This window comes from Heloderma suspectum, chromosome 2 (genome assembly GCF_057233095.1).
Source record: "Heloderma suspectum isolate Gila_16-S chromosome 2, 16-S_ref, whole genome shotgun sequence".
Taxonomy (NCBI): Eukaryota; Metazoa; Chordata; class Lepidosauria; order Squamata; family Helodermatidae; genus Heloderma; species Heloderma suspectum.
In genome coordinates this window covers 210838909-210860050 of record NC_139459.1, presented here as the reverse complement: position 1 = coordinate 210860050, position 21142 = coordinate 210838909, and the positions used below count along the sequence as shown (strand labels likewise).

General features: G+C 46.6%; 1 long non-coding RNA gene across 1 annotated transcript in view; it reads left to right on the top strand.

The window, feature by feature from the left end:
• Window positions 1-4672, top strand: part of LOC146353889 (uncharacterized) — a 53825-nt gene extending 49153 nt beyond the window's left edge. The window contains exon 3 of the long non-coding RNA XR_014787409.1: window positions 4122-4672. This is a non-coding gene — a long non-coding RNA (uncharacterized LOC146353889). The remainder of the gene's footprint in view (window positions 1-4121) is intronic.
• The last annotated feature ends 16470 nt before the right edge of the window (window positions 4673-21142 follow it).

Here is a 21142-nt window from a genome sequence, read left to right as displayed (position 1 = left end):
TTTTAGAATGGGGGGAAAAACATGCAAAAGCTGGGAAATCACCAAATGACTGGCAAAAGGGGGAAGGGTGTGTGGTCAGGAAATGGGGGAATGGACATCTGGGAAACATGGAATGGCCAAATTGAGAACCCAGGAGGGCCAGATTTGGCCTGTGGGACTGAAGTTCCCCACCCCTGCTATAGCATGTACTCCTCTCACACTGTTTCTGTAACATCAGGAAATTCAGGCTTAAACCTATCTCAGCATTACCCCACCCACAAATGGAGCAATGCTGGTCTGGGCAGGAGTTTGTGAGCTCCCCACACATAGCCCAAGTGATCGTACATCACTGGAGCAGTTTGAGAGGAACACAGACTGCAGTAGTTCCCATGTCCTACAGATATTATAAGAAGGGACCCCCAAAACAGGGAAATCAGTGCAACTGCATTAGTTCTTTTGTCCCTTGCTGCTGGGTTATTAATACCTATCTGATCATTTCAGTGAAGTGGCAGTGTAGGTGAGCTGGAGTCCCACCTTCTGATAGGTCAATTTCCGTTCAGGCAAGCTGCAAAAGGTCTCATTAGCATCTCCACCATTAACCAATACGCACACAGGTAATTGGCTTCACCCTTGGAATTTAGTGTTAAATGACTCATCATTATCATATTAATGCAGCCAGGAGCTGGGAATGAAATTGAAGAAGACTCTGGAAGCTAGAAGCAAACCCTGAAAGTGTGAACAGATTCTTTAAAAAAACCTGCAGGGGTGCCCACTGGGAAACAAACACAGTCTGAAATGATACCTCAGGGACAGCTATTGCCTTGCCTAGCTTTGTTTATTTTAGTCCACACCTTGGGGAATCTAGATAAGATGGCACTAACGCTGAAATTTCCCCATGATGTCAGGGAAATGATTCTCTTCCACTGTCATTTGCACTGTTGGAGATAGAACCATTTTAGTCCAGCTAAATGTGTGTGTTTTTTCTATGTCGGTTGGATGGGAGCCACCCATCTTTTCTCCACAAACCTTGGTAACTTCATGCATATTTGTAAGGGGGGTAATGCCATTTCCACAATTGGATTGTCTGACATCTGCCACCCTCTGCTGCTTCCCTCCTTCCTGGCTGAATCACTGTAGTACGGTGATGTCCGCAAACAGTCTGTTTCTTTCACAAAGCCCAGATCGATGGAGCATTTTCTCTAAACACTGGCTAAACTGCACCACATCCAGGGCTGGTCCTACCATTAGGCAAAGTGAGGCAGTTACCTCAGGCAGCAGATGCTGGGAGGCACGCAGTGTGGTGGGAAGAGAGAGCTGTGTGCCACAGAGTCTGCCCTGTGCCCCCTAACCTAGCCTGTTGCCTTCAGGTGAGGTGAAGGATGATGTCCCATCATCAACCAACAGCCAGTACAATTTGGTTTTGTACTCGGGTGGGCAGGTGGGGGGAGGCACTACCTTATTCTTCACCTCAGGCACCAAAATGTCTTTGACTAGCCCTGTCCACATCACATGGGCAGCACTATCTGTTACAAAATTCTGCCTCACCCACATGGCAGCCTTCTTGTTTGTGTTTTCATGTGCTCCTAGGGATGTTCTCTAGCTAGTCAGGAAAAGATATCAGCCAGGGATGAAGAACAGGAATGGAGTTTATTGGTTATGTTCATGCTGTAGAACTGAATGGGAAGACTTGGAGAAGGAGTGGAAGAGGCAGCAGGAGGAGTCAAGCAAGCCACCATCAGGGGCTGAGCCCCTGCGGCAGAAGCAGCTGCATCTGGGGCAGCAGAAGAGGGGGCAGTAGCAGGAGGGAGAGGCATTGGAGCAGGGGCAGAAGCAGAAGAAGGGGACAAGTGATTTATTCAAGAAGGAAGGCCTTTGGGTCTGTTGAAAGTAGGGCTGCTGGTTGGAATGATGTTTTTACTGTGTAATGGTTATGCTTTGATTGTATTTTGATGTGTTTTATTGCTTTAATCTATTTTAAATGGTTTTAGTAAGCTGACTTGAGTGCCATTTTTTGGTAGAATGGCGGGGTATAAATCAGATAGATAGATAGATAGATAAATGGATGGATGGATGAATGGATGGATGGACGGATGGATAGAGCGCCAGCTGAGCTGGCTGGGGCTGGATACACACTGGGAGGGGCTGTGGGGACGGCAGTAGGGGCTCCCACGCTTCCACCTGTGCTGCTCTGTATGACTGCGGCTCCCACTGCTGCTGTGGCTCCCTTCACTGGAGCCATAAGTACAATTCCTCTGGTTCACAGAAGCTGTTCGAACAGGGCTCTGCTGTGAACAAGCCATATTACGGGTAGGGCTAGGTACATAGTTGTTTGGTACCACTGGAGGATGCACTGGCTCCGTTGTGCAATAGGGGGAGTGATGCCCAATGGTTCCTTTCCCTGACATTGGTGGACTGAGTGGTTTCTGGGCGGGTGTGGTGTGGAATGAGGCAGACCACCCATTTTCACATTCTGTGTATTAACCTGTATGTAGTTTGTCTCGCAGCATGTGGCGACCCCCTCAAGGCTGGTGCCCGGTGCCCGGTGCCCTCCTGGGATCTCCTCCTTCAGCAGCATCTGCAGCTCCACCATCTTCGTATCCTTGTGCATGTGTGCTCAGCTCCACCCCTCTCTCTTCTTCCCTCCCCATGCAGTTAACCCTTCCCCTCTGTCAGCCCCCTCTTCTGCTAGCTCCCTCCCCCTCCCCCTCCCTCTTCTCCCCCACCCCCTGCTGTTAGGTCTTTGTCCTCCACCCCGCCGAGACCCAGCTTTTCTGTGTGAGAGGAAAATCCACCAACCAGTCCTTGGCAGGGGGGCAGTGCAAGCGCAACTGATCAACAGTGGTTGCTGCCACTGCACAGGCATCAAATCCTTCCATGATGATTCCTCTCCTCATCCCCTGCCCTGCTCCCCCCCCCCCAATTGTCCCCTCATGCCATCATGTTCTGTTTGCATGTCGGGTGCTGCATCCCAACATGTCTCAGTTTATTTGTTATACAGGTAGGCCCAGAGGGCCAGAGTAGAACTCATAGAATCATAGAGTTGGAAGTGGCCTACAAGACCATCGAATCCAACCCCCTGCTCGATGCAGGAAGCCTGATTCCCAGGCAGTCTCCCATTCAAGTCCTAACCAGGGCTGATGCTGCTTAGGTTCCAAGATCAGACGAGATCTGGTGTATCCAGCCCCTAGACCCAGAGGGAGCCACCGTGTCATGGCTTCAGTAGCTTCTGCTTTCCATCTATTTCTAGGAGGCAGGTGGCTATCCAACAACAGTAATCCTCAAACAGCCAGATAACATTGCACACATTTTACTAGAGGTGCTGGTGAGATGGAACACAGGAACATCGGAAGCTGCCTTATACTGAGTCAGACCCGGGGTCCATCTAGCCCAGTATTGTCAACAGTGACTAGCGGCACCTTTCCAGGGTTTGAAGCATACTTTTTTCCAATCCTGTCTGGAGATGCTGGGAATTGAACCTGGGACCTTCTCCATGCAAAACATGTGCTCTGTCACTGAGCCATGGCCTCTCCCGCTCAAACCCAGACACAAGGAGAACCTGGTGGGGGGGGATTGTTAAAATCCAAGCCAGCAAAAAAATTCCAGCTCTCCAGTCCCCAAGCCTTGTCCATTACTGAAACACTTTATGAGAGCCAGTGTGGTGCAGTGGCAAGAGTGTTGGACTAGGAGCTGGGAGATCCAGGTTCTAGTCCCCACTCGGCCATGGAAGCTCACTGGGTGACTTTGGGTTCAGCCCAACCCACCTCACAGGGTTGTTGTTGTGAGGATAAAATGGAGAGGAGGAGGATAATGTAAGCTGCCTTGGGTTCCTTGCAAGAGGAAAAAAGGCGGGGTATAAATGCAGTCAATCAATCAATCAATCAATCAATCAATCAATCAAACACTTTCCCTACCAGCCACCAAACATATTCTGTTTCCCTTCACTTACTGGTCTGGCAAGTGACTGGTCCAGAGACTGGCAGAATGGGTGCCTGGGTGATGAGTAGGGCTGGCTGGGAAGTGTGGGATCTGAGCATGGGATAGGTTCAGAAAACTAAGTTATTAATGATTTTTAAAATAAGTTTCTCAGTTAATTTCTCAGTTAATCTGAGATGAGGTCATCCATCTCTACATTTTTTTCACAGAAGACAAGGCTAGTGCGACATAGGATCTAACCCACAATCTCCTCCTTGCATCTTGAGGTGGTGTTCGGGGGTTTCCAGAGGAGAAGAATGGCCCTGGCAGAAGATGGATAGCTTTGAACATTCTGCTTGCTTCTCATTTCTGTACAAGGAAGGAAATGTCTGTGATGGCCTGGCAGGCCTGCAGAACTTGACCCTCTGAGCCTAAAGCACGCTGTGAGCTATGCCTGGTGGTCCATCAGGGGCTTTATAAACTTGCTCTTTCTGCCTACCTGTGACTGCAAATATCCCCAGGGAGCCTGTCAAGCAACTGGCAGGCCACTATAGATGGCTGGTGGGCAGTATCTGAGCTGGAGGGTCACCAGTTGTGCAGGCTGTGGTGTAATGAAACACGCAAAATAGCTATTCCTTCAATTTTAATAGTAGAATGATGCTTATTTAACAGACATTCATCAAGCACTGAAAACGGCATATGCATGTAACAAAACCTGTGTTAAAAATGACACTCAGATGGCCACCGTGTCATATATAAATGCTCAAAGAATGGTTTAATCTGAACTGACTTGTCCTATTGTTAAATAATTAGTAATGCAGCACTGGAGGTTGGGTTGGCCACCCGTTTCAATTCTACGTTGAAATCAATCAATTGCAGCAAAACGCAGTGTTGCGTAGCTCAGAAACAGCCACTGAGATGAGCTCTTATGTCCACAAAGGGCTAGCAGCCAAAAGTGAACTGTTCCTAAAGCTTTCCACTTAATTCTACATTTCACATCACAGACAGCTATGCTCCTTCTGGTCTTAGATATCACAGCTGCCAAATCCAATTGATTCATCTCCTTCTTTTTTCAACAGATGCCAGATTGTTGCCCTTTTTTGTGCTACTTGATTTCCATTTTAAACGAGGGCTGGGATTCTGCTAAGAGCCCATCATTTTACTAACCAGCAAAACCAAACCGACGAACCAAGAGGCAAATTGCTGATCAGGGAAGAATTAAAAATGTGCTTTCATGCCTACAGCTTTTTTTTTTTTTTTTTTGCAGGTTGCATTTAGCACCTGCAAATAGCTGGTGACCTCAGATCAATGCACACCACAGTATCCATTACTGATAAACATAGATTCTTTCTTTCTTTCTTTCCTTCCCTCCCTTCCTCCTTCCCATATGAGCAGTTCTGGATTTGTTAAATCATGAAGGGTGGTGCTCTGCATAATCCGTGGCTGTAACCACATGTAAGCTGGCTTCCATGGGAATCCGGGATATGCAAAGCTAAGATCCTTCTCCCTGCATGTGGGAGCTCATTCAGAAGTCACATCCACCACAGACAAGTGTCTTATTTAAAATGAATAAGAGAACTGAGTCTGAATCTCCTCTTTCTCCACTTATATTGCTTACCAGATCTTCTTTCAAAAGGAGCTTGTCATTTATTACTGTCTGCCACTCTTTCTGTCCTCTTCCAGGTCTACTTCTTGTACCTTCTGACATGCTATTCCCAATGCCTGGAAGCATGAACTAAATCCCCTCCTCTATTCCTCATGCTGTTTCCTTGTCACAAGCACACTCCCCCCACCCACATTTTCCCCAAACCCCTTCAATTTTGATTGTGACCTCTGGGGGAAAATGGCAACGTTTCCATGCTTTTCTTGAATACCCCCTTTCCTAAACCTCTTTTAGTTTTAATACTTCAGTCTAAACAGCTAATTTCTGGACATTCTAGTGGGAAAGCAATTTCCCCAACCCATTCACTTGGCCATTATAATGCATGAAGCTGAAGGATTGCAGTAATTTTTAAAACAGTCAAAAGTGGTTTGAGAGTATTTGCTTCCCATAGTATACACACATATTTTCTCCTGCTATATCTCTAATCAAACAGGTGTTGCAAGTTTTTGAAACCGTGGGAAAACCTGCTAAACCTATTCACCAGAGGCAAACCTGGGTTGAGTGTACATACTATGAGCAGCAGTGATCTTAAAAAAAAAAATAAAAAATGGCCTCAGCTCTACGAAAATCAGAATCAAACGTGTCTACCTCCAGCCTTAGCTGACCGAGCTTTGATGGTTGCAGGATTTGCCTAAGAAGAACGTAGGAGTGTGAATGAATGCAAAGTGCTAATCAAATACAAAGTAATGCTGGGACCTGATGATGGAAGACTACCCAAGGGACAGGTGGTATGAGAAATGGGATCTTCACTCTGCCCTGTCCTGCATGCTCTGCACTTTGTCACTTTTTTATGATTTGATCCATGTGGAAATACATTGCTTCTAATGCTTACAAACCTGAGAAATTGATGTGGACCAGGCCAGACAAAGAAGTGTAGGGCACTAGTCAAGGTTCTGATAAATTATCGCTCCGTTTCACATGTGGCAGAACCCAGAGTTATCAGCTTTTGTGTGCTGAATCAGAATACTAATGCATTGCTGCAAAGCAATCCCTGTATAAACCATACAAAGCTACATAGTCTGAATGTAGCTCTGACCTTCCTTGATCTTGTGTTCCCAAAAACATTTAGATTTTGTTTCATACAGACAAAAGCAGTGGCAATGCAGATACCTTCAATTAATATTTTTATGAAAAAAATAAAATGCAGATCAGGCTCCTGAGATAATGGAAGTTGTCATGCTTAATGCTCTACTTTGCAATGGAAACGTTACACACAAGGGGTTGAAGAGACAAACCTGACATATTTTCCCTTCTCCCTCCCTTCCTCCCTCTCCCCGTTCCTATCCTCTTTTTGTCCTGTCAACCTATTATATTCTGGTTTCTCTATACATGCATCTTATGCATTGAGAAGATAGTGTACACAATAGTGTCTAATCTTCTGTGAAAGCAAATGGAGGACAAGACCTGTGAGAAAAAGACTGCCAATTACTTAAAGAACATAGACACGGCAATGCCATTAATGTAATAGCAAAGAATGACTTCAGAAGCACTCACTCTGCTCTGCTCCATACGACAATTAATGTCGCCAAGTTGACTTCCATGCAGGCTTCTCATCCCTGAAAGGAAGATAGGCTCGGACCATTAACCTTGGTGTCAAGGTGTTCTGGCACTCATATTCAGCTTAATTAGTCTCCAAGGTAATATCACAAAAGTCCCTCTTCACAAAGGAAGATGTGTAGGCATCATTGACTCATAAATGGAGTCACTTTAAATTGTACTGCAATGCTTTGGGGGTGATGGAGTGAAAAAGCAGAATAAAGATGGGGGATTTATCTTCATGTGTATGCAGACCTGCTGCATAGTGTGATCAAATCAGATCAAGTGTATGTTGATTTTGTTGGAGAGTAAGTTTCATCCAACCACGCAAGACAGAAATGACTGAAGGCTTTTGACAAGATCTTTACTGATATTATCAGGCATTTTCTTGTTACAACTAAAGCAGGCTAAGTAAGTAGGTGAAAGTGAAACCAAAACCACCACATCTCAACTCGCTGTTCCTACACTTAGTGGAATTTCAAGCTTTCATTTTGTCTCAGTACCATGGGTTTTTACTAATGACTGTTCCGTATTCCAACAGACCTCACCCTTGGGATGCATGATGTTTGCAAAATCCAATGTTCAGGCCTGTGCTGATGCCACAGTGTTGGGAAGAAAGTCATAGAACGAGAAGTACAGAAGAGATTGGCCATGCCAGTCTTCAAGAAATGAAGTTTGAGTTCATGATACAATAAGAAAGAAAACTAGGGCTATGCAGGGACCCCCTGACCCACTCCAGAGGCTGATTCGGAGCTTCTGAATCAGCCGTGGCCTGCCTCAGGCCGATCCGGAGCTGGGCCAACCTGCTTCAGTCTCCGGATGCGAAGTGAGATCCGGACACCTGAAGCTCAGCCCCCACCCAGCCGCGTAAGCCCCGCACCCCCCCACCCCCTGCCTAACTGTGCGAACCTCCTGCTCCTCCTTACCCGGACCCGTGGGGAGCACCCGCAGGTGTCGCAGTCTTGGAGGGAGTCACTGTTTTCTTTTAAAATGGGCCATTTACCCCTGTAATATTGCATAGATGGTCCCTTTATGGCCGCAATCTGTGCACCATTTACTACCAGAAGAAGATGAGCCACCATTTTAAAAGAAAATGGCGACTCGCTCCAAGACGGTGACGAATGTGGTCACTCACCATGGGTCTAGGTAAGGGGCAGGGGGTTTGTGCGGCTGGGCAGGGGGCTGTCTGGATTGGGCTGAAGCAGCCCAAAGCACTTTGGAGCAGTCCAACCCACTTCAGGCTGCTTCGATCCACTTCCAACCCACTCCGGAACCAGACCACTTTGGCCCAAATCACCCCAATCTGCTTCGGGATTCAAGCTGAAGCGGTGCACAGCCCTACTCAATTTTATACTCAGAAACAATTCTGTGAGGTAGGGTGTGATAAGCAATAATGACTGGTACATGGTCACCTAGTGATAGGGTGGCCATGTGTCCTCTTGTATAGGGAACAGTCCTCTATTTGAAGGGCTGTTAAAGGACCATCCTCTATTTGTAGGACCGAGTCTGGTTTTAAAGACAAAGAACCATCAGAAGGCAGAGCTGGGCCTTGAAGCTGTCCATCGGCACTTGGCACCTGGACAGCAGACTGAGCAAAGCACACAGGTCACGTGGTGACAGTCTTACCCACTCTGGTGAGATGGACTGTATTTCTATTTAAATAGTAATAACCATTTTTAAATTGGCATCTATACATATAAATTAGCACATGCAAACATTAAGCAAATAAGTGCCCTTGTTTGTCCTCATTTTGGTGATGCATGTCCTCTTTTTGGGCAATTCACAAGTGCCCCCCCCCCACCTAGTGAGTTTCACAGCAGAATGAGGATTTGAACCCAGGCCTCTCAGCAACTAGCCTGATGCTCTTAACCACTACACCACGCTTGCTCTCAGCAGTTTCTCAGCTAATATTGGAATGGTGTGACAGCAAATCTGCCCATGCTGAGTCCCAACAGAGAGTGGCCAGTGCTCAAACTCCAAGGCACTTATCTATTTCAGACAGTACAAAGTGTCAGTGGCTTTGAGACTGGACTCAGGATTTGGTAGGACAAGAAGATCATTCGTTTGACTCTTTTGAATGAAAGGAGACCTCAAGGAGGGTCCTGGCAGCTTGAATTAAAGTTAGATTGATTGAGCATTTGGTTGTCTGACTGGAGTGGTGACTTGGAAGTCAGGTAGCCATTTGCACATATCCACAGTTCTGTGGAAGCAACTCCTTTTATTTTAATCAGCAGAGGACACACATAGACAATTAGGTACTGCCCCCCCCCTCCCGCCCATCTGGGACTCTCTTGTTCCTCCTGGCAGCCTTCAAGCCTCTGGCCCTTGCTGCCTTTCTTCTAACAAAAAGGACTGGTTAGTCAAGGTGATGCGTTGCCAACCAAAATTACTAAATACACGCCACATGCTCTGTAACGAATGGCAGCCCCTTTCAAATATATTGCCTATGATGGTCTAGTAACAAGCACCACAGCCCTGTCCACTCCCAATACCTATGTTTTCCACCCCTTACCTTTAAAAAAAATGTTAATTTCATTTGAGGGGGAGGGATTGAGCACTCCCCACCTGTACCATGCAAGGGCAGTTTAGCTTATGTAGCCCTCAGCTCAAGGCTGTACCCCCAACACACTCTACATCAGGAGTAGGCAACCTTTTGGGGCCCACTTGTCATTTTTTTCCTGGCCTCAGGGCTCATCTTTTTCTGGATCCTCTTTTCTTGCCCACCCTTCTGACATGCTCTCTATAATTGCTGCCCCCCCTTGGGATTTTGTCCCCCCCCCAGTTTCTCTCTTTTCTTGATCCCCCTTCCTCCTCCTCATTTCTTCTTTCTCTCTCCTCTTCTGATGTCTAATGCTGTTTTGCTCCCCCCGCCACTTCTGCTGCATCCTGCAGATTTCCTCCTCCCCACTCACTGCTGCTGCCCCTGCCTTTCCTCCTTCCCCCACAGCTGCCTTGTCCTCCTTCCCCCTGCCAAACTGCCCGCTCACTCGCTCACCCACTGGCCACCTGCTGCAGCCACTTCTGCTGCCTCTTCCCATCCACTGCCTCTTCCCATCTGCCATCTGGCCAGTCCTGTCGTCGCTTCCGTTTCTGCCCCCTCCCTCTGATGCCTACCCCCTGCTTCCTGGATGAGCGTGGAGGGAGGGAGAAGCGCCAGCTGTAGCAAAAGTGAGGGTTTGGGGCGAGGAAGGGAGGATGGTGGGTGTGAGGATGGGGTCTTCACAGATACTGCTGCACCCGCATGGGCTGCGTTGCTGACCCCTGCTCTACACTGATCCCATTTGGTGAGATATATTTACTGTTGTTGGTTTTTAAAGGCTTGTGGGAATATCACCAGAAGCCCTGAAATGTGGTAGGACAGACCGCCCCAACTTGGCACCCTCCAGTTGTGTCAGACTAAAACTCCCATAATCCCCAGACAGCTTGGTCAATGGATATGATGGGAGTTGTAGTCCAGCACATCTGGAGGGTGCCATGCTGGGGAAGGCTGTGGTATGAAATTTACTTCCTTTGCTCCTGGCTGCAGAGAAAAATCTCTACAAGAGGACAAGCTTCCACTACTGTTGATTTTCCCTTAAGTGGCCATATATTTTTCTTACTGGCCTCTGGCAAATCAATTTTAACATGGTAAGAACAAGGACATTAGGACTCGCTCGACTCTTGTGTAGTCATTAGGTGTTCTCTATTCATCATTCCTAATTAATAACAAAGTAATTACTTATAGATTCCTCTTCCATTATTTATATCCCTCCCATTTTTCTAAAGGTATTGCCTCCTCGTCTGTTTTAAGACTCTGTGAATGTTTATTCAAAGGTGTTTAAGCACCTAGGACTACATCTCTCCTTAGTGGATGCACATGGAATGAGCAGAGCCCAGGGTAGGTGTTATGACCCTGCTTTCTCCACAGTCAAAGGCGCAGATCTAATGACATACAAAGGGTCACCAACGATGTCATGGACCAGTTGTACTTAGGGGGCTTGTCACTGGAGAACCAGCACTGCCACGTGGGTGCGTGCGTGCGTGTGCATGCTTTCTCGATCGCCACCATGATTTGCATAATCACAACACCATTTTTTCTAGACACTGCAATTCAGTCCTAGGAAGTCAGAACCGACGGAGGGAGAAGGAAAGTCCTGTAAGCAGTCTGGGGCTGATGGGGAGAGAGAGCAGGAAACACCAGGTAGACAGAGTCGATCACGATTGAGATCCCCAGAGGGTGGATGGTATAGAACATGCACAGGCAGTCAGAAGATAGTCCGAGGTCAAGGTCCTGGAGATCAAGGCTGGTCTGACACAGGTCTTTCAGGAACATAGACAGATCACTGGGAGAAGATGGCCTGTTCCCAAAGAACCTCAGCCTCCACTGAGTCCTTATATCCCCTCTGGCCCTCATTTCATCTCCCAGGCTCCACCCCCATGCTGAGGAGTGAAGAGCCTTAAAGGGATAGCCATCAGACCTTGAGTTGGGCATTTTGTCACCTGCTTGTTCCCTACATGCCTGGTGTGCTGCCTGCTCTTTTAAATGGGAATTGGGAAGTGTGAGGCTTCTTACTTAGAGGGGAATCTGGCTCTGGGGGTGCTATCTCAGGGGGTTTATGGGTTGGGGTTCTGGACTGTCAGGCTTGGGCTTGGTGTTGGATCCAGCACCTTCACAACTACCACTGGCTCTCAGGCCCAGTGTCCATACACTTCTCAGGCAGCTGCTGGGACCCACACAGCCCATCATGCTCTCGGTGGCTGATTCTAACCTGTCTGTTCCCACCCCCATGCTAGTGGGCACTGCTGAGTGGGTCCCTTCCTGTGGAGTTGCCACTGATCTAGCCTACCGCAGCACTGCCAATTGGTGGCGGTGGTACTACTGTCGATCAAGCCCCTGCATAGAGCCACCGCTCTTCCTATGGGAGTTGAGAGGCTGCCATTTTTAACTTCCCACAATGCAACACTGCGGAGCACCCAACGTAGGATGCTCTACTGCATTGCATTGTGGGAAATTAAGAATGGTGGTTAGCACTCTGATCAGCACTCCGATCAGTGCTAACCCCAGCACTGATTGGAGCTAAGCAGATGCTTGGCTCCCATAGGAAGCCAAATGCTGGCACTGCTGGGTTAGGCTTTGGGAGTCGTGGGGTGGGCTTGATCAGTAGTAGCACTGGTGGGAGTGCCACTGCTGGGGATGGCATCAGTGGCACTTCCAGGGGTGGCCAGCAGCAGCAGTGCCAGGCAGTGGTGTAATGGTGAATTTTGAAGTATGGGTGTTCATCATGACATGCCCCCAAGGAGAGTCCAAAAATGCAGGTGGCTGTGTTGATCCATATCAACAAGCCCATTCTGGCAGTTTTCGTCTCAACCAAGAGCAGGTCTGTTGTAAAGCTAATGGGTTTTAATTGCCCATTCAAGCCCAAGGCATCCCAAAATATTTTGCATGACACCAGGGAACAAAATATTGTTGCTGGGAGAATCCATTTCCCCACAGCTCCTGTGAGGGTTGCAGCTAAGCTCAGGGGGAACAGGGAATTCTGAGGGGGTGGCAGATGATGTGTCCCTGCGAGTCCTCGCTCCACTACACCGTAAGTGGCCACCATCACACAGATCACAGTTGCTGCATGACCTGCTCCCACGTTGAGTTTTCTGCATGAAAGTTGTTGGGCCACAAGACCTACAGCAGCCCCAAAGATCTTATGTACAGATTCCTTTTTAGGTCTGAAAAGAGTCTAGGCCCAAAGTCCATGCCACGTATTCTGAATGAGAGAAGCAACCATCCCACTGCCTAGCTCTCCCCTGTGCCCTGCCCCAGTTCTTTCATCCATATCCTACTGGGCTGGTGTAGAAAGACGCCCAAGGAGTTCCCATGCCACAGCTGGCACAATTCAGTCCTGTCCTCAGGGAATGAAAAAGAAAATCTGAAAGGAGCTAAAGATCAGCTTGAAGAGCTGACCCAACATCAGCATTATTGATGAAGTGAAAAGGTACTATTACCATTCTAGTGGTGAAGAATTAGAATTGGAAGTTCCTGAAGTCTGGTTTCAAAGAAATGGGCTTTAACAGCCAGGAAGGCTTTGAAGTCCTAGACTGCCAGATGAGTTTAGGCTAGATCATATGTTACATTCAACACAAAATCATCAAGTAGTTTAGATTAATGGCTTGGAATACTTTGCAGGGACTGAAAATATGGCAATTATACCTTTCTTGCACCACCAGGCAATCATGTATGGCCATTTTGGCAATTACAGCAGTTGCATAATGACAGCAACTGGCACACATTTGGAAGTGAGTGGGGGTGGGGGTGTATCTTGAAAGGAGAGATCTTTTCATGTGCAGATCTTGCTTTCACAGCAAAATCTGTGCATTTTTGTATATTAGTTTAAATTGCCTTTGAGCCTCTCCCACACCACTTCCTTCTTACCCTACTTGCATGAATGTCTGATCAATGAAAATGCAGAAGAGAAAGCAGAAAAAGGCATTTGTAATGCAAATGAACATTCTGGCTGATGTCGGTTTTACATTCATTTTGCAAAGCAAGAGTTGCTTCCTTAAGCCTCATATGTAGGAGTGCTTGCAGAGCAGACACATACATTTCCAATACCATAAACTCTGATTGTGTATACATAGCAACATTTCAAGAGCGATGAGAGTACTTCCCACAGAGGGAGAGGAGCCTTGCTATGTTGAGGGAGGGGGAGGGACTTGCTGCAGGGGGGAACATTGCTTCTCTACTCTCTTGATTTAAGGGCAGGAGATCTACTATAGACCATTCTTTCAGCTTGTCCCAACTGGATAAAAAATATTATTTCGTGTATGAAAAAATAACAATACAAAAATAAAAACCTTTATATACTCTTTGCCAGCCTTTCATTGGTCTATGATTTGATCCATAAAGAGAGACTATGGTTTAAATTCCAGAAAACTAACAGTGGCTGCAGGCAACTGTTTTTGATTAAAGCCCTTTGCAGAATAAACTAAACCAGAATGAGGCTGGGGCTCAGTAGACAACTGCCAGATTGTATCCTCATACCTAGCAGGGCCTAAGCAAAGATGCCTGTTGATCTCAGTCTTTTCCTTTCTAATTTTTATGTAAATAATACAGTTATTAAACTGTAGCAGTCATTCCCCCTTCCCATTTCTACTTTGGATAAAAGGGTCTTGCTTCTGTTATATGCATATGACACACATGATGCTAATCTGTTAATTAATATGGCTAAGATGACTACTGAAGACTGTTACACAGAACATCTAATTATCAACTATTTGAAAATTAAGGCAAGGTTCACCCCCCCTACTGTGCTGATGGTTCTCTTGGCCTGGTGGAACAGCAGTTGCTCAAAACTCTTCCCCTCCCCACACAATGTAACACACGAGGCAGGCACTCCATGTAGAGACACCCCCCCCCACAACATGCCTTATCTGTGCAATGTCCCCCCTCCTAAACTTTTTTTGGGGAAGAATCACATCTCCCACCTCCATGTGGAGTGGCTGCCTGCCCCACATGTTAAGCTATATATATGGTGGGGTGGAGGGGTGCGTGCGTTCCTCTTCTACTCCTGCACAAAGCCTAGCCTAGTTACTCTGTGAACAAGGCTACAAATCCTGGTCTTTGGCTCCTGTCCTGCAGGGCCCCACAGGGTACGACGGATACCTGAGAGTGGCTTTGTCAGTTGGGTAGCTCTGAGTTGCAGGAAGAGGCAGGACATTGGACAGCTCCAAGCAGGCAAGAAGGTCTAGTGTTCAGCAGAAGCCTTTTATCCCTCTTGGGCCAGCCTACCATCCCAGGCTCCACCCCCTTTCTGAAGGGTGAGTAGCCTTAAAGGGACAGTCCTCTGGCTTGGGACCTAGATTTCTACCGCCTCTCACTTAGCCCCTGCCTTGTGTGATGAGTGGGAAATGGGGAGCATGAGGCCTGGTTCTTCAGGGAAATCTAGCTCAGGAGGCACTGCCTCCACAGGTCCCAGTGTGTGGGTCTCTGGCTCAAAGCCTGTCCTGGCTGTCAGGATCTGGCTCAGGCTCAGCATCGAGACCTGGGTATAGCACCTCCTCAGCTTGCATGACTGGTCTTCCTGATCCAGCCAGTTCTTCCCCTATGTGTCAGAGTCCTGGCTGCTGCTCAGGGTTGGAGTCGTGACAGCTATAACCCCCGGAATACATAATTGAATACTTAACATATGATAGAGCAGGACAAAATTTACAAGCAATTAGTTTATTTTCTGGACCCTGGGTCACAACCCCCCCCCCCACCCTCTGCCCTGTACAAACGGTTGTAGAACATTCTGTACAATCACACATTGCAGAACATTGAATTATCCTCAAAAGCCCACCACATGCACATCCCAACTGTTATGAACAGAATGGAAAGACGGGGGGGATTTTTTTCTCCCTCTCTCATAATAGGGGAACTTGAGATCACCCAATGAAATTGATTGGCAATAGATTTAGAACTAACACAAACTTCTTCACTCAACATACAATTAACTTATGGGATGCGTGGCAATAAGGTCTGGTGATGGCTGTGGGCCCAGGTGGCTTTGAAAGGAGATTGAGCAAGTTCAAAGAGAGGGTAGGACTCAGTGGAAGCTGGTGGCTCCAATTTCAGTGGGGCTGTGAATCCATTCTTAGTCAGTTGGGTAGCTGGTGAGTTAAAGACCTTGTCTTTTTAAAACCTGGAATCTGTCTCATGTGGAGTCTGGCAGTCATGGAAGTAAGGGGAACCAGTCCCCTGTGGACCCCACAGGCTGGATTCTTGGGAATCTGGCCTTACTTGAGTCTGTAGCAGATTTCTCTGGCATCCCTGTTCCCAGCCACGAATGGTGGAAGCTGCCATCCAACACATCTGGAGGGCACCAAGTTGGGGAAGGCTGCAGTAAGTCATCGTCTTGTTCAGATGCACTAGTTCTCTGAATACCAGGAGCTGTGGGGACCACAGGGAAGACTGTTGCCCTCACCTCATGGGCATCCCAGGGGCATCTGGCTGACCTATGTCAGGAACAGAATGCTGGGCCAGCAGATATTTGCTCTGATCCAGCAGAACTTTTGCATTAAATTTGCCTCTGCCTTTCAGTTGCAAGAGCACACAAGGCCACCTTCTCTCCTGATGTGAGCAGGAACTCAGTTTTCAAAAGTCAGAACCAACAGGGAGCTCGGTCAGGAATGTAGCTCTTGCCTCATTCTAGATGAGGGGTCTTGGCTTAGCGGCAACAGGGAAGGACCACAGCTTAGTGGTAGGCCAGAGGCCTTGAAAGTAGAAGGTCCCAGGTTCAATGATCCATAGAATCATAGAACGGTAGGGTTGGAAGGGGCCTACAAGGCCATCGAGTCCAACCCCCTGCTCAGTGCAGGAATAGAGGTCAGAGCATCCCTGAGAGATGGCTGTCCAGCCTCGTCTTGAACGCGTCCAGTGCCCACCACCTCCCCAGGTAATTGGTTCCATTGTCGTATTGCTCTTACAGTCAGGAAGTTTCTCCTGATGTTCAGCGGGAATCTGGCTTCCTGTAACTTGAGCCCATTATTCCGTGTCCTGCATTCTGGGATGATGGAGAAGAGATCCTGGCCTTCCTCTCTGTGACAACCTCTCAAGGACTTGAAGAGCGCTATCCTATCTCCCCTCAGTCTTCTCTTCTCAAGGCTAAACATGCCCAGTTCTTTCAGTCTCTCTTCATAGGGCTTTGTTTCCAGTCCCCTGGTCATCTTTGTTGCCCTCCTCTGAACCCTGTCCAGTTTGTCTGCATCCTTCTTAAAGTGTGGTGCCCAGAACTGGACACAGTACTCAAGATGAGGCCTAAGCAGCACTGAGTAGAGGGGAACTAGTACTTCACATGATTTGGAAGCTATACTGCTATTAAGGCAGCCCAAAATAGCATTTGCCTTTTTTGCAGCCACATCACATTGTTGGCTCATATTCAGCTTGTGATCGACAACAATTCCAAGATCCTTCTCGCTTGTAGTGTTGTTGAGCCACATATCCCCCATCTTGTAACTGTGCATTTGGTTTCTTTTTCCTAGGTGCAGGACTTGGCACTTATCCCCATTAAATGTCATTCTGTTGTTTGCACAGGAGGTTCTCAGTTCAAGGCATGGCAGCTTCAGATGTTCACATGTAGATGGAAACTTGAAGCAGGTAGTGGGGAATATTTTCCACAATTCCTTCACTGCAAACACAATAGCCGTCTGCAGCCATTTGAACGGAATACAGTGAATGCACTTGGGGGTGGGGGAGCAGCATCAAAATAGCAGGCTGTGTCCCTGACCAGTGCTGGCTCCACGTCTTTGAGGACCCTTAGGAAAGACACCTTCATGGGCCCCTCCCTCAGTGAGTCTGCGTTCTCGCCACCATTGTCACCACCCGCTCTGGCTCCTCGTTCTCTTCCTCACTATTGCTGCCACTTGCTTGCTTGATGGGCAGAGATCCAGTGGGCAAGTGGCAGGGGCATCTTCTGCTCCTCCTTCTCACCCCCGCCATTGTCTGGGTCCAAGTGAGAGGCAAGTGAATAACAGGTTGCAATGGTGAAGAGGAGCAGCAGCTCCAGGGGCTCTCGTCCATGGGCCCCTGCTGGGGAGGAGGGCCTTGGCAGGTGCCCAACTATGCCTGCACCTGATGCCGGCCCTGTCCCTGACCTACACACATTCCTTATAATGCATGGAGAGAACCTCCTGTGCAAATACTCATACATGAGAAGCTCTCTATACACATTCTAATGAAGGCATGTAATCTTGGGATAGGGCCGATGTATTTGATTTAAAGAATTCTCTATAGTAATGTCAATTCATGAGTGCAGTGGGATTTGTTGGAATCAGAGATGTGAAAGTCTTTCAAATATCGAAGAGGGATATTTGCACTCGTGTGTGTGTGTGTGTGTGTGTCCTATCCAGGGTTGTGATCTCAGCGAACAGTGTGCGAGCACTAGCATTGACATTGCAGTCGCATAAACCAATGCTTGCACAATATAACTAGCACAATGGGAAAGAACAACAATATGCTGCCAAAATTCTGCAGTGTGGTAGCAAAAAAGGGGCAAGTTTTCTTTATTGTTTTTTTAAAAAAAATTAAAGAAAAATCACCCCTTTTCTGCTTTGGTATCACCATATTTTGATTGCTAATTGCTAGTTTTCCCTGTTGGTTAGTTCTGTTGTGCAAGCATTGATTTGCACTAGCACAACATCATTAGCACTGACACTGAAACACCATTGGACACCACTCCTAGTTTGCCATTTTATTTCTGAGAATGGTCCATACTTAGCCTTCTATTGTCCATCTGATAATTTCAAGGTAATGTTGTACTGAAATTTGCCCAGTCTTATCTGACAGTTTGTCTTACAAATAGGGTTATTATCAAGTCTGAGAGTTGGCATTGCTACATTAATTCCTTTTGCCTAGCCACATCCTGTCTCCTCATTGGAATTTACCATTACAAAGAAATTAGGAAGTGCGATGGATGCTTAAACAGAAATGAAAAAACACTATCTGCTTTCTGTCTTTTCTTTTCTTTAAATTAAGTTCAAATCCACTGAATGGGAAACGCTAAACTTTCAAATGCTTCTCTGGAAGTAACAGACCAAATGAATACTACAGGGGAAATTTTACACAAGTGCCTGGAGAGAACCGAATTCTGGTCACTTGTGTCCATTTCTGCTACTTCAACCACAGAGAGGTAAAGATAGAAATAATAATGTATGATCATCCTGCCCACCGCATTCATCATCTAAGAACTTGCTCTGCATCCCACTTAGCATACTTAACTCTCCCATAGAAATCAATGGGCCATGAATGTGCTTCATTTTGTCTGGGCCATGCCCACGTTTTCCCTCTGAAATTAGGAAGATTGAACCATTCCCTCAATTAAAAATTACATTTCCCCCCATTTTTTATACTTCCCCTGTAAAATGTTTTCATTTTCCCTTGCAGTTTGGTATTTCTCTAATACTGTTCCTCTACAAGCCAGTTCATCTAATAAAAGTGAATACCTGCAACAACGAGTGAGTGATTTTCTCACATAGGCAGCGTTGCACTGCTGGAGGGGATTTGCATGAGGTCACAGTTCCTTTTCCGCGATTAGAAGGACAGCACCCTACAATTTTCACAGTTCATGGGGAAGCATTGTGCTGGCACAGAAGTCCTCTCCTCCAGCATTATGTGGCTCATAGAAACACAGGAACATCGGAAGCTGCCTTCTACTGAGTCAGACCCTGAGTCCATCTAGCCCAGTACTGATGACACTGACTGGCAGCAGCTCTCTGGGGTTTCAGCCAGGATTCTTCTCTAGCCTTACCTGGAAATGCTGGGGATCAAACCTGGGACTCCCTGCAGGCAAAGCAGGTGCTCTACCACTGAGGTATGGTCCCTCCCTACGGCTCACATGAGTAGATCAGATATTTGAGCATATTGTAATGTATGAACATCAAAACACAAGGAGAGCCCTGCCAGATCAGATCAATGGTCCATCCAGTCCAGTGCCCTGCTTCTCCAAGTGGCCAACCAGATGCTTCTGGGAAGTGCACAAGCAGAGCTTCAAAGAAATGGTCTAGGCCCTCTCCTGCTGTTGCTCCACAGCAGACAGTAACCAGTGGCATCCTGTCTTTGAATTGGTTTCCTAATTGGTTACACTGTGAATCAGTTGTAAATTGGAATGTTATATGCATCGGTTCCAAATTTGCTTTCTGCTGTTTTCATATTTCTGGCTAAACAACGTCAGTTAGCTTGTGGGACATGTCAACACTCCACTTCAACATAATCAGTGGCTTCAGTGAAAACTGTCAACAGCCAGTGACTTTCCCTGTTTTTGATGTAACAGGCACTGGCAGCAAAACCAAAATGTACGTAGTTGGAAGTAAATCCCATTGCAATCAGTAGGGCTTAGTTCTGAGAAAATATAGTTAGGTTCAGGCTGCACGTTATGTGAAAGTCTGTCCCCTTAAAACACAATTCAATTTCAGTTCTTCATGTTTACAGCATTTCCTTTCCTCTGTATAACTGAATTTTGTTTCATTACATTTCATTACAAAGCCACTCAATATACATTCTCCTTCTGCTGCAGAGTTGAACCACACAATAAGATGCTTCTGCTTCCCATAGTCTTGCCTTCCACCTCCACCCATACAAACATCCCAATTGGTCGATCCTTCTGTACAGAAAGTGAACCATTCATCCATTTCCCCTGCTCTTCTGCTTGTACAATCTGGGCTTTATTCTCTTCTCGAAGTCAAGACAAATAATAGAACACAGGAAATAAAAGAGTGAATTTAGACCCAGCGGGAAGGGGTGGGGGGGGGGAATCCATCATTTGAAGTATGTTTGTTTTGTGATGTTACCAACAATAGACTTTCAGAAGTTATTTTTAAATAAACACACCATGAAACGAAGTTGTCTTTAAAGCCTCAAACCAGTTTGATTTAACAGTCTCGGTGTGTCAGGAGTGTGGTTTATTGCAAGTGGCGTCGCTGTCGCGTTTCAAAGGGGACCCTGGGGCCATCTTGGTTTATCTCCATTTCAAAGTGGCACGGGAAATGATCAAAAAGTAAAAACAACAAGGGAAATGAAGGAACAGAGCGCTAGGCAGGATTCTAATACAATTATGTTAATTAAGAGCTGCCAGAAAGCATAATCTTTCCACCCACTGTGCGTGGTTTGTCCTTGTGCCATGACACCTAAGAGGTATAGAGAATAAGCTCACGCAAGACTTTCCTCCAAAACTAGATTAGTTCTTTAGTGTCAGTGGTGAAGTTTAGAAGCGGTCTCCCCACCAGCTCGAAACAGAGATATGATATAATATAAATAAGGATGGATGAGTCTGTCAATTTCAGTTTCTTTCAGTTTCTCATTTTTCCAGTTTTAAATATCGTTCATCCTGAATTTTGGGGATTTTTTTTTTTAAGTTCACATGAAGTCATATGCATTTTTGGTGCACATTTCTTCTAATACATGTATTTGTTATGCAGCTTTGCCTAATATACAGATTTTTTGCAAGCAGTTTTCCTCATATAGAGCATTTATAATGCATTCATGAATATTAATTTCACAAATATGTGCATTTCTGTGTGCACTTTCCCCTACTACATGCATTTTTCAAT